Genomic DNA, 17,649 nt, shown 5'->3' with positions numbered 1-17,649 from the left:
GCTCGCTCTCTCTTTCTTTCTCTCCCACCCCCCCCCCCCCCCCCTAGATGGCTAGGCTGGTGCTCCAGGAGCTTCAAATCTACAAAAACAAGCCTTTCAGGAGACATTGAGATAAAACCTTACCACCCTGTAATACAAGCTATCTCACAGCTTACCCCTCCTGAAAAAGGTGTAGTGAAAATCAGCATTAAGTCTGTGCAATAGCAGTTTGCAGACTGGCAAGCCCACCCCTAACCCCTCCCATTTTTCAAATTTGCATCGCACCATACGATATTGTGCTATCACAAGCATTAAAGAAGTTTTCACATGCAGTAAGGGCCTATCGCATGCATTAACGGGGCTTTTCGCATGTGATAAGCCCTTAACGTATGCAAAAACACCTTAGTGCATTTTGATAAATGACCCCTTAGTCTGTTGAACAACTTGTAGGTTTTCTGACAATATTTGTGTTTCAAGTGGTGGTTCAAACTTTTATTTTAACTTTTCTGGATTATTGTAATGCTCTATTCTTGCGTTTACCTTCCAAAAGTGTTTAACATTGGTTAGCAGTACAGCAAAAAGCATAGTTAATGAGTTTAATGTTTAAAGTAGCTTGGAGAAAGGGGACAGAAGTTGGTGAAAAGTTATTTGCCAAGTAAAAACCTTTGCTCTGTAGCTGGGGCTTTGTTCATTGTTCCATCTGCCAAAGAGATATCTAAAATTACCATTCAAAGGCGACATTTTTCTATAATAGGCTCTGAGCTACAGAATTTGGTTCCAAGAGAAGTAAGGATGAAAATATTAAAAAAAAAAAAAAAAAAAGTGAAATTTTGTTTTTTTCCATCTTAGATATTTTGAGAAGAGTCTAGTCAACTCAAGTGGTTTTTTCAGCTCTGTACTGGAAGGTTAGATTTATTTTAATAATTTTAAATGTAATTTAATATTATTTAATTTTAGTTTACATTTTTTGTCAGAATGGTTCTATTTTAACATAATAGTTTTTTCTCTTTCGACTTGTGATTTTAAAAGTAGTATACCACAACAGTCAGGTATTTTCCTGAATGAGCGGTATATAAGAATAGAGAAATGAGAAATAAATAAATGATCTGAATTTTCCCCCATACTGGAATGTGTTAAAAAGATCTGGCAACTTAGTTACACCTCCAGTTATCTTGGCTTGGTAGAATATCAACAATTAACATGAATGTTTTCTCCATAGTTATTTTAATGCTAGACATTCTCCGCATATGAGTCCCTGTGATCTTTTTTGTTGAATTAAAGAGTGGATGATTTGTGTGGAATGGAAAGTAAGCTTGAATGATACATAGCATACTGACTGGTCTGAGGGATAGGGCATCTTTGGTCTTCCCAACATTATTATCTATCAAAGAGCCATTCACCTTCAAAGTGGCATAAAGTGGTGAAAGGAACCTGGGATAAACACTGGATAGCCATAGAAAAGGAAACCCTCATACCAACTGTAAGTCTTGGGGTTTGTTGGAGTTACCTTACTAGATACAAAACAAATCAGTAGGGTAAAACTCCTTTATTATTGAGGAGTTGAACATACAGCATAGCCTAATGTCCAAAGAGCAGATTTCTTCATGAATTCCTTCCCCCCATCTCCTTTGTGAATAGATCCTCAGTTCCCTAACAATTTTTATTGAAAGATGTTTACAGATTCTAATGACTACAGCATATAAAATCTGGAACAGAGGACAGCTGTTTGCAAACAGAATTTCTGTCAAGGCAAAATTTTACAGAAATTATTGGAATAAAAATTATATCTATTTTCAACTGTCTACAATTGAAAGGTGAACTGAATAAAATCCCTGAAAAGATAACTATGGAAGACAATTTACTGTATTTGAGAAATGAATAACAAATCCACTTATAAACAAGGAGTATATTTAATATAGTTATAGAATATTTATAGAAGATGAGGGTGACCTGTTAACCAGATATAAAGAGTGACAGATTATGACTACAGCTCAGAATATACCAGAAGAACATTGGTAATTCTCTGGAACAAAGGGGTCATGGTATGAGGGTGAATGTGGGTAGACTCAAGAATAAGGAAATATTTCTTTATAGAGAAAGTAGTGGAAGCCTGGAACAGTCTCCCAGTGGAAGTGTTGGAGACAGAAATGGCATGCAAATTCAAGAAAGAATGGGATAAATACATTTGATCTCTGAAGGACTGATGGGAATTGTAAGGGCTTCATAAATTGGACAAATGGGCAGTCTAGATGGGTCATATGGTCTTTCACTTCAGTCATGTTTATTTGTTTCTGTGTTTGACAATCAAGTAAAATGGATATTAAATATTATGGCAGTGGTATTGTATCCTAATTAGGATGCATGGGATGGGATTAATTTTACCAGACAAATGTTAGAGGGGGTGTGCAGAAATTGGCTCCTTCACACGTGTTGGACATATCCAATAATAAAAACTTAATAGAAAAATGTTTTACCCTATATCCATAAATTTGCTGGAGTTCTCCTTTCAATAGACCCATGGTAAATTTGCTTAGCATTCCTAATTTCAATTACCCCCACCTCTCTAAAAGTTTGGTGTCACTATTTATACAGTTATTGGTGGCAGCTGGTTAGATGAAATATTGCATGATTCTGGAAAGCACATCAATAAATTGTTGGATACAAATGATTTGGGAGACGTTTGCAATAGAATTAATCAATGTTTTGTGAGTTATCAAAATGTGTTCAGAATATAAAGACCTTATCTGAATGATATGACTCTCATTTTCTGAGGAGAGTAATTCCATTTGGTTAGAGGAATAAAATAGATTGAACGGCATGATTTGGAGAGGTAAATATGTTATAGGAAAAGGTTGAGACATGTTGAAAATCTAACAAGTAAATTTTCAAAGACCCACACTTACAAATACTGGTGGTTATGCATGTGGCTGGGCCCTGTGAATGCTGTGCACATTTTCTAAAGGGCCCGGCCATGTGCGTAACCACTGATATGCGCAAAAGTGCTGGGCCTCTCAGAAGGGTCAGGCCGGGTGCGGGCTCTGGGCAGGGAGGGATGGGGCAGGGGGAGGGTTGGTGTAGTGCCATTTGACGCTGTCCCAAGGAAGTGTGCGCCAGCAGCCAGCTGGCACGTGGAATCTACTGCTGCTCCAGAGGACCAGCAAGGTAAAAATTAAAAAAAAATTAAGAGTTAGTTAGGGGGTAGGGGTCAGGGAAGAGGTAGGAAGGGTAGGGTTAGGCATAAGAAAGTTCCCTCACAGTCTGCTCCTTAATTGGAGCAGACTGGGAGGGCACTGGGGGTTGCTTGATTACGTTGCCGTATGTGGGCTTTTAAAATTACCCCTCCCTGCACGCGGAGGAGGCCATCCACCTGCACATGCAAATACAGATGTTAAAATCTCCCGTGCATGTGTGCGCAGATATCGTATTTTATGGCACATGCATGCTGACATGCGCATCTTATAAAATAGCAGCGTCCATGTGCACACACCAGGAACTGCACGCACATAGCCAGGCACATGATCCTTTGAAAATAGACCCCTAAGTCTATTGTGAGATAATATTTATTTTGTTTTTTTATTAATTTTGTTGAGTTTTGCTCTTTGTTTGGAGTAATGTTCTATTTGATGTATGATCTGTTTGTGAAATCGTACTCTAATAAAAGTGAGTTTTAAAAAATTGCTATATGCAATAGATTAGAGCTGTCAAGTAATACTGATTCTTGAATAGGTAGTTGGTATTATATAGCTGCCTATAATAGAAAAAGTCTTTTCTGAGCAAAACTTTAATTTCATGCCATCCTGGCTATGGTAGACAGTACACAAAACAACTACTGCTAGAAAGTAACCCATCTTGCGGGCGGGAATTAATTTTAATATGTTGAAAACTATTCACTATCATTTCAATCTGATATTCTAGATCTCAGGACATTAGTCCCATAGAAATATCTTGTTTCATCAATATATTTGGAATGCTCATCAATAGAGATTTTTGGAAAATATGAAAATAATAATCTTTTTTAAAACCCAACTGTTCAAAGAGGAATTTGTTCTATTACAGTAAGCAATATCCTACTAACTTGTTATCAAGGGGCACTTTCCTGCTCTTCGCCATAACTTTGCCACATGTTTTTGATTCTATTAGATAGGACCTTAACTACCACAGACTCATGTTATCAACAGATTTAAGAAGAGATCCAGTATCAAAGCTTTTATCATTCTCAGCAATGTAAGCATCACATTATTCACCGTAAAGAAAATCGTGTTTTCATAACTGTCAACACATGACATAACTCTGTGTCACTTCCAGCTATAGTAGCAATTTTGAGCAGATTTCTTGCCAAAAGCTATTTTTGTGAGCTCTTCTCACAGGCTACGTGATGTATCACAGAAATTTCATCAATGTGTCATATCTTCACAATTCATGTGTCACTATTGTAGGTGTAAATGCTGATGTTATGGCTTATATTCAGATTGTGTTCCTTCAGCTGTTCTCTTCCCACACACAAAATGAAATAGGGGTTATTTAAATTATATTTCTCTACAGAAACATGGAGCAGTCCATCGGTTTGTCTTCCTTGCATTATCAATCAGTTTTTCAGTGTTCTCGTCATTTCTACTGTCAATGCTATCCTTCTTATTTTAAGAAGAGGTTTCAAATAGTCCCAAAACGGGAGGAAATTGAAATTGAGGACTCTGATTATGAATTTGCTATGTAGATTTCTTATAAGAAACTGAGTGAATATTTGATTTTTGATGTGGTTTTGATAATGACAAATTTCAAACATGACTGTTTTAGACTCTGATGAAGAATGAAATGTGGCATTTGACTATTTGACAAACATGAGAGGGATATCAGGTAAAAAAAAAAATCAAGATAAATGTAGGCAGATAACCTAAAATAATTGAATTTGAGAAATACATTATGAGGATTGTGAGGTCCATATTCAGTAGGCTGGAAAGTAGCAAAGATTTCTGGATAAAGTTTCCCATACTATTTTAGCCAAATATTCAATGGAACGTCTTCAACTGAATACACATAGGGGTAGATTTTCAAAGGTTTATGCGCGTAACCCTGAAAACCTACACCTGTGCGCGCCGAGCCTATTTTGCATAGGCTCTGTGGAACGCGCAAGCCCCAGGATGCACGTATGTCCCGGGGCTTTGAAAAAGGGGTGGGGTTGTGGGCATGGCGCCGATCCGGTGGCAGTCCAGGGGTGGTCCCGAGTCCTCCGGCACAGCAGCCATGCTGGAGATTCGCACGCCGGCAGCTGGCCAGCATGAGCAAGATACGCCTGCAAGAGGCAGGCGTAAAAAATTAAATAAGGTAGGGGGGATTTAGGTAGGGTTGGGGGGTGGGTTAGGGAGGGGAAGGGAGGGAAAGGTGGGGGGGAGCAAAATAAAAGTTCCCTCCAAGGCCGCTCTGATTTCGGAGCGGCCTTGGAGGGAATGGGGAAAGCCATCGGGGCTCCCCTAGGGCTCGGCGTGCACAAGTGAGCACCCCCTTGCGCACGCCAACCCCGGATTTTATAACATGCACGCGACAGCGGGTAGCCGCACAAATGTACTCCGCGCGCGTAGGATTAAAAATCTGCCCCGTTGCTAATTTACCCTGGAAATGTACCCTGGAAATGTTTTCCACAAAATTTTTCCAATCACCAGCTTACTGAATATTTAAGGAAGAAAAACTCTTACAGATCAGCAGCACCAGATTCATCCATCCTCTCTGCACATTTTTTATTTTTTTATGTCGTGGCCATAGCAGACTGATTAATCTCATTACCTTTCCTGCATATTTAAAATGTTGGGGCTGTAGAACCTTGATCCCACCTTCACCTGCTTAAAAAAATGGGAGAAACATCAATCTGCACCCTTCTCTGAACCATGCAAACCCTTCCAGTACTCCTGTGGGAGGAGGAAAAACTCTTATCTCCTCCTATGGGATGAATATCTAAGTGTCAGCACAGCTGACACGTATTAGATATTAATTTATTCTCTGCACTCTGTTCAGGATTGGTGGTTCAAACTGCAGTTGACTAATGCCGTTCAGACCTGAGTTCTAAATGGGGATTGATCCCTTCACTGACAGTCAGAGGAAGTGGGGATCAAATTGGTAGATCCCCAACAATGAAAAACAAATTTGAAGGGAGGATGGGGATTGGGCTTTTATGGTCCCAACATTTGTTTAACTTACTCTGATAACTTCAGGCTGATGTAATAACGTGCACTCGACAGTAGAGATATGCATTCGTTTATCACCAATTAGGCAATTTATTTATGTTTTATGTGCACGAATCATGATTTGCATATAAAATAAACAATACCTGAATGTACTGGCTGAAAGGTAGAATATCAAATCTAAATAAATACATAAATAAATAAATGACAGCATTCTTTGTGCACATAAATCATACTTTGTACATGAAAAACATGATTTGTGCACATAAATCATGCTTTCTGTGCATAAAATATCAGTTGTGTGCTAAGTCTTTACATACTTTTTCTGGTTTGTGTGTATTTTTTAACATCACTTGCATTAGCATACTATTTGCTTAGAGCATCAAAAGTTTAAGAAATCAGCTTGTGCGTTAAGAATATCAGTACACACTTTTAAGACTCAGGTTTTTACATTGGTTCCTTTAAAAGCAGGAATGTTCAGCAGTAAAAAAAATCCTGTGGAATACATATGGATCAGGGCCGGCGGAACCACTAGGCGAGCTAGGCCTGTGCCTAGGGCACCGAGATTTAGGGGGCGCTACCGCCGCTCGTGACCACTTTAGGTGGCAGAATTTTAAAAGTACAAAAAATGTCCCTTCAAAATTCTGCCCAGCCCTCGCCTCACCCTGCCGCCCCCACCCCGTTGTGCCACCCTCCCGACGCCCCCCTGGTGGTCCAGCGGAGGGCCCAGGAGTGATCTGCCACTCCCAGGGCCTCGGCTGCCACTAACTAAAATGGCACTAGTGGCCTTTTGCCCCTACCATGTGACAGGGGCCAACCAATGGCACCGGTAGTCCCTGTCACATGGTAGGGGCTGAAGGCCACAGGCACCATTTTGGTTAGTGGCAGCTGACGACCCGGGAGCGGCAGATTGCTCCTGGGCTCTCCTCTGGACCAGGTGTTTTATGAGGTTTTTTTGGGGGGTGAGGGGGGAGTGGCAGCATGTGGTCCCTGCCCCTGGAGTCGGGGCTGCGACTGGGGGGACGGCGCAAGGCTGAAGGTGCCTAGGGCACCCAATCCCCTTGCACCAGCCCTGATCTGGATAGTTTTAAAGTTATCTGAGTAAACTTACCAGGATATTAGATTTGTTCTCCAGCATGGCTAGACATTTCTTGGGGTAATGCTAAGCATCAGTGCTACCCAGCTAAGTTAAAGCCCTGCCCATGGAATGCTGCTATGGCACCTTATTTTTATCCAGATAAGTTTTAGCCAGGTAATAACTTACCAATCAAAAACATGACTGCTGTGAGGGATGAAATATTTAAAACTTCAGTTTGCCCAGCTAAGGAGGTTATTTTCTAAGGGCCTTTTTGCCTTTTCGCGTGTGATAGGAAGTAAATGACTGGGAGGGGAGGAGTCGGGGTGGGGAGGGGGAGGAGGGGGAGGAGTCGGCTGCGGCACCACTACGGCGAATAGTACCACCTTTTACGATGGCGCTATTTATGCGAAAGACTGCAGCTGGCCGCATTGTGGCCGGCAAAATTGCACCACCGTGGTGCTAACGGCTACGCCTTTTGCAGGCCCATCCCCTTCGCCCCACCCCCTTTTTCGCAGGATTCATCATTCTTCAAAGAATGATGAATCCAACCCTAAGTTCACAACTTAACTGGATAAACCCGTTTGAATATGGATCCCTATAAATGTTTAATATAAACTTTAAGAGATAAATGTTAGCATAAAAATAATATAACCAATAAAATTGATAAAACAATTAAAAAGTATTAATAATTAACTAAAGGGAGTAATAAAATGAATATAACTCACATCAAAAGATCGCAATATGGCCATGCTTTGGCAAGTTGCCTGCTTCAAGGAACCCAATCTTTTTACAATGAAAACCTAATTAGAAAAAATAAAATAGATACAGGACGTAGATATAATGTTAACTCAAGTCACTGAATTTACAAATATTATGAAATAAGATACAAAGGTGGGGGTGGCAGATGTCCTGTTCTATAAATAAGTATCAAACTATCTGTATTTTTAGAGATTTTTAAGATTTCCTTCTAATTTTCTCCACAAAAATAGACAAATCTATTGCAGTACAAATCTTGCCAAATTTTATAGGAATGTAATTCTACATAGGAAAAAATATTACTTTGGAGAAGACCACACTTGAGCAAACTCTTAATGGGCATTCCTGAAATCCAATATATAAAATCAGACTTAGATACATTCTAAGTACAAGGTTAGCAATTCATGTCTTAGATTATGATCAGTTAACAGGTCAGCATGACCTAGGTCCTAATTGCAATTATCTACAAGCACAGTACATTTTATTATGATAAGAAAGGATCACATATCATTATATCTATTTTCTACCAATTATAATTATCTTTTATCTTGGCCATAGAGCCAAAAATTCTGATAGTATAGCCTTGTTAAAATGTATTTACATATATTTCATTCTTATTATAAACTAAAATAGTAGCTTCTATCTTTGTTTATAACAAGCATAACAAAAATCAATTATTATTAGCTAAATTGGATTATATTGGTCAGAGAGATATAATAAACCTTTTGACTTCATCACTGTTTTTAAGGCAGTAGGAATCCAATAATCGAAAAAGAGCAATCTAGAGATATGTTTGCTGTTCTAATATAGAATAAAGCTGAGAGGATCACATAGAAGCTATGATTGTTGTTAAACAAAATCTCAATTGGGATAGGATCCATATACAAACTTACATCTCTGATGTGCAACAGTTCAGATGTCCAATTCAGTATTCTCTGGTAGAGTCTCATCTTACATTTTATTTTTATCTATGTTGTTTGGAACTCAATTAGAATTTAAGACAGAGCAAGTAAGAAGTTCTTCTAAATGTAGATTAAATCTTTAGAGTGGCTGCTGTATCCCAACAAGGTTTCTGAGCAGAGAACCATACATTTTGAATCAGTTAGAGGCGAGAGACAGGCCATTGAAAGAGCTGGCTGACTCAGCAGCACTGCTCTCTTCTTTTAGGATAAAACTTTTATGGTATCTCAATGACACTTCTCTTTGTACTATACACTTGACTATCTGAACCACTTTTATGATAGTTTCATGAAAACTGATCTATCTCCAATAGGTTCAAATAATTATCAATGTTTTGATTTGGTATACTTTTGTGGGTGATTAAAATTAAGAATATTTGATATATTTGCTAAGGATATTCTATTATTCTCTCCATAAATAAAAAGCTAAACACCTGTTTTGATGAAATATATTACTCTACTATATACGTAAAGGCTTTTTAAAATATTACCCAAATATTAATATGATCCCCGAAAAATAGAGTTAAACAAATAACAGATTCTGCAATGGAATCAAACTTGCGATTTTTACTCCAATTTCTGGCATGCTATGAATCCAATCTGTAATTCTGATCCTATAAACTTTACTTAAGTGTGACTACATATATTGGGATGGATAGTAAAAAGGTTATGCATGTAAATTACGCCCATAACCGTGAGTACCCGCTCCTGCGCGCGCCAAGCCTATTTTGCATAGGCCCGGTGACGCGCGCAAGCCCCAGGATGAGTGTATGTCCCGGGGCTTGAAAAAAGGGACGGGGAGTGGGCGGAGCGGTCCGGGGGGGCAGGGTGGGGGGCGGGACCGAGGCCTCCAGCACAGCGGCCGTGCTGGAGGATTGCACATCGGCACTTGGCCGGAGCGCGCAACCTACGCCTGCCCCAAAGCAGGCGCAACTTAAGGAACAAAGTTTAGTGGGGGGGGGGTTTAGGTAGTGCTGGGGGGCAGGTTAGGTAGGGGAAGGGAGGGGAAGGTGGGGGGCAGAAGGAAAGTTCCCTCCGAGGCCACTCTGATTTCGGAGCCGCCTCGGAGGGAACAGGGAAAGCCATCGGGGCTCCCCTAGGGCTCAACACATGCAAGTTGCACAAGTGTGCACCCCCATGCACGCGCCAACCCCAGATTTTATAACACACGTGCGGCTGCGTGCACGTGTGTTATAAAATCGGGCGTAGATTTGTATGCGCCGAGTTGTGCGCACAAATCTACACCCACGCGTCACTATCAAAGATTGCTATTTGGCTTATCTCTAAAAGAAATTATTGGGGGGGGTTTTGAAAATGCATTTAAAACAAACTTCTAATCACTAACAAGTCATCCTCAAGACAATATGAAAGCAAAGGCAAAGTGACTCAAAAACGTACCTTAAAGCTCCAGCAGAAGTTGAAGACCTGAACTCAATGTGAAATCATTGAAGTCCTCACTGAATGACAGCACTTTTACATTTGGCCGGCTCCTGTGGACTTCATTGATTTCACACTGAGTTCAGTTCTTCTACTTTTGCCGGAGCTGTAAGATACGTTTTTGAGTCACTTTGCCTTTGCTTTCACTATTGACATGAGGATTACTCATTAGTGATTAGAAGTTTGTTTTAAATGCATTTTCAACCCCTGCCCCTCCCCAAAAAAATACACACACTTGGGATGTATGGTTGTGCTTACTTTGCACCTATGATTACAATCTGTTACATAGGCAGTAATGCAGTTCATAGACATCACAACTAATAGTGCAGTCTTAGTGCAAAGTGCCACAATATATATTAAAAATACAAGTACGCTGCTTTGCTATTTTGATTGAAATGTTGTTTTTGGTATTTTTTTTTCACTCTTGTGTTCTTTATAGTTTGTATTGGGACAGGCACAGACCATAGTGTTAAGGGCAAGTATTGCTGGGAGTGGGATGTTAAAGAAATAAGGCAGGGAACTGGACTCATCAATCATATGGAACTTTAGGTCCAAACAGGAAAGGGGATCGGTTGTAAACAAGATTTTATTGAAGCTTGCCCGACTCTGGCCGAGTTTCGCTCAAAGAGCTGCCTCAGGGGCTTTGAAGCCACTTCAATTGGCTTAAAACATCGCGTAGCAAAGTCAGAGGAGATCAAAACAGCTGGCAGTATGTAGCCTACTGTGCTGTCATGGGGACAATAATACTGTGTATCAGCCTCCATAACCACATGTAGTACAGACATGTAGTACAGACATGAAACATCGGCCACAGTTTGTACAGTGCCTGCTCCCATGAGTCGGTGGTTGTGTTTCACACACACCCTTCACTGGCCTCCCTCTAACTGAATATGCATGTACATGTATTCAGGTCTACATATTCATGCATTACCACTTGACAATACTCGCTGCTCACAACATGTATTTGGCTGTGACTGTGACTGTGAAACCAGTGATATGGAGTTCAATGGGAAGCCTGGCATAGCTGTCACAACAGGGCAGTTGGGGCTTCAAAGGCTGCAGCCAAGGTTGTGCACATTGTGATATGGTACATGTAAATTGTTACGGTCCCGGGCCGTACCCCGGTCCCTCCACCTACCTCGGGGGCGGCTCGGGCCGTTTCAGGGCTTCCTCGGGCCTGCAGGCCCTCCAATGCATCTCTCCCTCCTTGGGAGAGATGCCAACGGTCCAGCGCGGCTGGCCCCGTCCCTGACGTGCGCGCGCGGGGAGGAGCTCCTCTTAAAGGGGCCAGCGCGGGAAAACCCTCTGTTCTGCTGTGGATGACGTCAGACGCCCTCAGGGTATAAGTACCCTGCATCTAGATCACTCCAATGCCTTGCAACAAGGTTCCTGGTCATCGGCCTGCTGTTGCTGCGTTCCTGGTTTGCTCTTCGTCCCGCTTCTGCTCTGCCCTCCTTGCTGGATTGATTCTTCTGGACTCCGACCCCTGGACTGGCTTTGGACTGCTCTCTGGACACTGACCCCTGGACTGGCTGCGGACCGCTCTTTGGACTCAGACTCCTGGACCGACTTTCGGATTACCTATGACCTGCTGGAGGCACCAGCCGTCTGGAACCCACGACCTGCAGGAGGCGCCTGCATCCAGACCATCTTCCACCTTCAGGGAGTCGCCTAAGTCCCAGCGGCCGTGTCCCTACGGGCTCCTCCTGGGGGGACTTCGGCTTCCAGGGTGAATCTCCAAAAGTCCCAGCGGCTGGACTCCTAAGGGCTCCTCCCGGGGGAGTGCCGGTCTCCAGGGTGAAGATTCTTCTATCACCAGGGTCCAATGTCGTCCGTCTTCCCAGTGGGTACCGAGTCCTTGGTTGCATAGGACTCCACCGTAGTCCAGTATCTCAGCTTGCTCCGAGCCTCCGAACCGCCTCCTGGTTGGGACACTTGCTGTGGACCCCTACAGCACTCTAGGGATGTGCAGCCAAAAAGTTTTCGTTGCATTCGTGATTCGGATTCGTCGGGACACAAATGCTTTACATTTTGCCATATGGTGCCCCGATGCGTTAATACGGCGAGTTAAATTCGTGTCCCGGCTAAAATTTAAATTAACGACAACCCCCCACCCTCCTGACCCCCCCGAGACTTACCAAAATTCCCTGGTGGTCCAGCGGGGAATCCAGAAGCCATCCCTGCATTCTCACACACTCGTTTGCCGGTTTCATCACGGCGCCGATAGCCTGTGTCACAGGGCCTACCGGTGCTATTGGTCAGCCCCTGTCACATGGTCACCGGTGCCATCTTGTGCTCCTACCATGTGACAGGGGCTGACCAATGGCACTGGTAGCCCCTGTGACATAGTATGGGCAAAGGCTATCGGCGCCATTTTGAGTCCTGGCATCGGACGGCCGGCGTGCAGGAGGTCGCTCTGGGACCCCTGTTGGACACACAGGGACTTTTGGCCAGCTTTCGGGGCCTCCTGACCCCCACAAGACTTGCCAAAAGTCCAGCGGGGGTCCGGGAGTGACCTCCTGCACGCCGGCCATCCGATGCCAATACTCAAAATGGCGCCGATCGCCTATGCCCTCACTAAGGGGGTCATTTTCAAAGGAGTTACGCATGTAAATGTGACATACTATCGTAGCAATTTTCAAAAGCTATTTACTCGAGTAAAGTACACTTACTTGAGTAAATCCTATGGACAATTCAATGGCATATATTGTAGCAATTTTGAAAAGCCCACTTACTTGAGTAAAGTGTATTTACTCGAGCAAAAACCAGCTCGAGTAAATACACATAGTCACACATAGTCACACATAGTGAGGGCAAAGGCGATCGGTGCCATTTTGAGACGCGATCACTTTGCGTCTCAAGACGCAATCCCTTTGCATCTCAAGATGCGATCCCTTTGCGTTTCAACAGCAGTGAAGGCCCAGGATGAGGCAGCAGTGGCAGGGCAGCAGGAGGAGGCCCAGGACGAGATATCCCAAGTGGCATTTGGAGCCATGAGGCACAGAACACACCCCACAACCAGCATTAGCAGCCCTTGAGCACACTGGGCATCCCAAGCACACAGGCAGAATTTGCAGCCCTTGAGAACAGAAAGCACCCCACAGCACACAGCAGAGTGGCGCAGCGGATGGAGATGGCACACAGCAGAGTGGCGCAGCAGATGAAGATGGCACACAGCAGAGTGGTACAGTGGATGCAGATGGGCCAGCTGACCAGGAGGGTGGGAGGTGGCATCTCATCTGCTTTGGATGATACATCCTCTTCCATCTCAACAGCACTGCAACTCTGCGTGGAGCAGGCAATGATACTGTTGCTTCCATCTCCACGGCACTGCAACTCTGCGAGGAGCAGGCAATGATGCTGTTGCTTCCATCTCAACGGCACTGCAACTCTGCGGGATGGCCATCCCAGTGGTGGTTGGGAGATTCCGACCTACCCAGTTTTGGGTGTCTTGTCATCCCCTCAGGGCCCTTTGCCATGTTGTGCTGGTCCTGTGGGAGGTGGAATCTTCTTGGGGGGACATCGCCTGCGGCCTCGGGACCCTGAGGGACTGGCTTGGGGTGTAGATGTTTGGAGGATGACGTCTGCTGGTCCTGCATTGGCTGCAGGATTTGTAGCATTATGGTGTGTGCCAATCGCTGCAGTCGTGCTGGTGGATGCCTGGGTGGATGTTGCCGTGTGGAGTTGGAAGTGGCGGGTTAGCTGTGTTAGGGATCTCCTTAGGCCATGCAGTTCCATCTGCAATTGCTCTGCCTGTATGCCTGGGATAGGGTCCTGGGGCGGTAGGAAGGGTGGGGGCTGTTGTAGCTGGTTGTGGTGCTGGTGGTGGGGCTTCTGGTGCTGGTGGATATGGTATTGGTGCCACAGGTGCTGGTGTAGGGCTGTATGGTGACATGACAGGGGTAGGCTGAATGGGAGGACTCATTTCAATGTGAGTGGGCTGCTTGCATGCAGAGCGGTGGGGGAGCCCTCCCACTCCAGACCACCAAGGGCATCTGTCAGGTTGAGGGGGCTGCCTTCAGCTGCTGTTATGGGGCCCAACTCTTCCTCCTCCTCATCTGACCACTGCGTAATGGCATCCATCTGGAAGGGCCTGGTGAACATAGGTGGCCGCTTTGTCCCAGGTGGATCACGGCTGGTGCCTGGGCCTTCCCAGTTGGCATCTGGACTCTGCTGCCTGGGACCAGAGTGTTCTGTAGAAGATGGGGGACAAAAGGATAGACAGCATCAGTACCACTGTGTTTTGTAGAATTACAGTAGCATGAAACAGGGACACATTTTCATTGACCAACATGTCAGGCTGCTTATAAAATAATGTTGTTTCTCTGTACCTAATGGCCTGGGGGATGGGGGATGGGGGATGGTGGGGAGGCCCAAAACTGGGCTCTGGAGAGTACATGGGGGAAGTGAAAAAGTAAACAGTTCTATGCATTTCAGTAGCACCTCACACTGCTAGTCTCTGGCTGTGGCCTGGGGGATGGGGGGGGGGGGGGGGGGGGGGGGGGGGGAGGCCCAAAACTGGTCAGGAGAGCACATATGAAACTTAAACACAGAACAGTTCTAAGCATTGTGTATGAACCTTGAACAGGACAGCAAAGGACTTGGTGGGGGTTATTTATTTTTTATTTATTTATTTATTTGTATTTTTCTATACCGGCATTCACGGAGTTCGTATCATGTCGGTTTACATAAAACAAGGGGTGAGAAATACATTATAACGTAAATAACTAATAACATAAGAGTATACATTAAAAGGTAAAACAAGTGCATGGAAGAAAAAAAGTGCATGGAAGAAAAAAAGTATAGCCAAAAAAAGTATAGTTACAGGCCAACTTATCATCTTCAAGGTGGGATGTATCAAGACATGGATCCAACCCCTCAAACACGTCTGGTCCCAACCGCTGCATTAGACGCCTCTCCATGTCCGTGAAGCGGATTGGGCAAGGGGCTGTTCCTCCCGTCTCACACAGGTACTCGTTCCTCTCTGCTATCTTGACCTTCAGCTGGGCCTTGATATCCCTATAACAGTGGGCCACTTGCTTCCCAGTGCAAGCTATCCCACTCTGACGCCTGATGTCCTCTGTAATGCTGGCCCATAGCTATGCCTTGGCTGCCTTGAAGGTCTTCACTGACAGGTTGCCAAACAGATAAGCATAATGGCGGAGGACACCTTCAATGAGCCGATCATTGTCCTCCTGGCTGAAGCGGATAGCATGCTGCCTCACCCTTGCCTGGCTGCCTGATTGGGGTGCCACTTCTGGAGGGGTCTCCTCAATACCCTCACTCTCTGACCCACCTGATTCCACACTCCCTTCCTCCCCCCCCTCCCACCTGACTCTGCACTTCCAGCTCCCTTCCCCTCTGGCCTGGCTGCCTAGCCCTATCTCCTTCCACCATTATTACCTGTCTCACCCTTTCCCCCACCCCCACCCTCCTATCACTTCCCTCCTGCCTATCTCTCCCACTACCCTTGTCCCTGCTCCTACTCCTCACACCCCTACCACTAGGTCCCTCTTCCTCCCTCCCCCTCTCCCTCCTCCACCTTCTACTCTCAACTCCCCTCTTCTGTCCTCTCCTCCCACTCCTGTCATGCTCCATCCTCCACTACACTCCTCCTCACCATCACCACCACCGCACTCCTCCTCCTCCTCACACCACACTCCTCCTCCTCCTCAACACCACCACCACCACCATATTCCTCCTCCTCCTCCACACAGATAAGGACAAACAAGTAACAGACCAGCTTTCACTCCAACAGTTATGACAAAAGACACAGGTTAAGGGAAACAGATGACAACAGAGAAGAAAACTAGACACTGCACTCAGTATTCAATATAATATCTCCAACTACATCTCCAAGCACCTACCTCCACTACAAAACTCCTTCCAAACCCTCAAAGGAGGAGGGGCAGGAAGTGACCTTTTATACATGTCACATTATCGCAGTACGCAGTATTTGGTTACAATTTTTTTCCACTGACCACGAAAATATCGCGCAGCGTGCTGTTTTCATTCCCTCAAGTACGATTTCAGCGCGAATCACGAAACCGTATTCGCAATTCACAAAAACTTCGCAGAGCGTGAAATTTTTGCAGCTATGCAGAAAGTACCACATTTGCATGGGAACGCCCCTTTTACTAACGCAGGCGTTACCCATGTGTTAACCATGCGAAATTGGTAAATAAGGCCCCATGTATCATAAGATAAATAATTTTTTATTTTTATGCTTAAATAATTTTTATTAATTTTGTATTATTTATTGTTTATGAGGAAAAGACTTCCGATGCCAAGATGGCTAACCAAATAGTCTTCTTGGTAATATTTAATCATTAGTCTAAAAAACCTCCTTTTTCTTTTTAAATTTTTTTATAAATTGAATTTTTCTTGCATGAAAATAATTGTTTCTTTTTCAAGAAAAACAAGCAGTGAAATTGATTTCTGCTCACTCCAAATTCAGGGGCGGATTTTCAGAGCCCTGCTCGCGTAAATCCGCCCAAAACCGGGCGGATTTACGCGAGCAGGGCCCTGCGCGCCGGTGAGCCTATTTTACATAGGCTCACCGGCGCGCGCAGAACCCCGGGACTCGCGTAAGTCCCGGGGTTTTCGGAGTGGGCGTGTCGGGAGGCGTGTCGGGGGCGGGGTCGGAGCGCGCGGCGTTGCGGGGGCGTGTCGGCAGCGTTTTGGGGGCGGGTACGGGGGCATGGCTACGGCCCGGGGCGGTCTGGGGGCGTGGCCGCGCCCTCCGTACCCGCCCCCAGGTCGCGGCCCGGCGCGCAGGAGGCCCGCTGGCGCGCGGGGATTTACGCCTCCCTCTGGGAGGCGTAAATCCCCCGACAAAGGTAGGATGGGGGTTTAGACAGGGCCGGGCGGGTGGGTTAGGTAGGGGAAGGGAGGGGAAGGTGAGGGGAGGGCAAAGGAAAGTTCCCTTCTAGGCCGCTCCGATTTCGGAGCGGCCTAGGAGGGAACGGGGGTAGGCTGCGCGGCTCGGCGCGCGCAGGCTATACGAAATCGATAGCCTTGCGCGCGCCGATCCAGGATTTTAGCCGATACGCGCGACTACGCGCGTATCTACTAAAATCCAGCGTACTTTTGTTTGCGCCTGGAGCGCAAACAAAAGTAGGCTATTCGCGCTCGTCTGAAAATCTACCCCTCAATGTCCATTAATTCCCTGCATTATTTCAAAACTGATGCATCTTAAAAATTGTTGTCTTTGAAAAGACAATGAATGCTTCATTGTTTAATGCAGAGCTTCAACACTTCATAGCAT

The sequence above is a fragment of the Rhinatrema bivittatum genome, chromosome 6 (assembly GCF_901001135.1).
Source record: "Rhinatrema bivittatum chromosome 6, aRhiBiv1.1, whole genome shotgun sequence".
NCBI lineage: Eukaryota > Metazoa > Chordata > Amphibia > Gymnophiona > Rhinatrematidae > Rhinatrema > Rhinatrema bivittatum.
Note: the sequence above shows the minus strand (reverse complement) of the source record.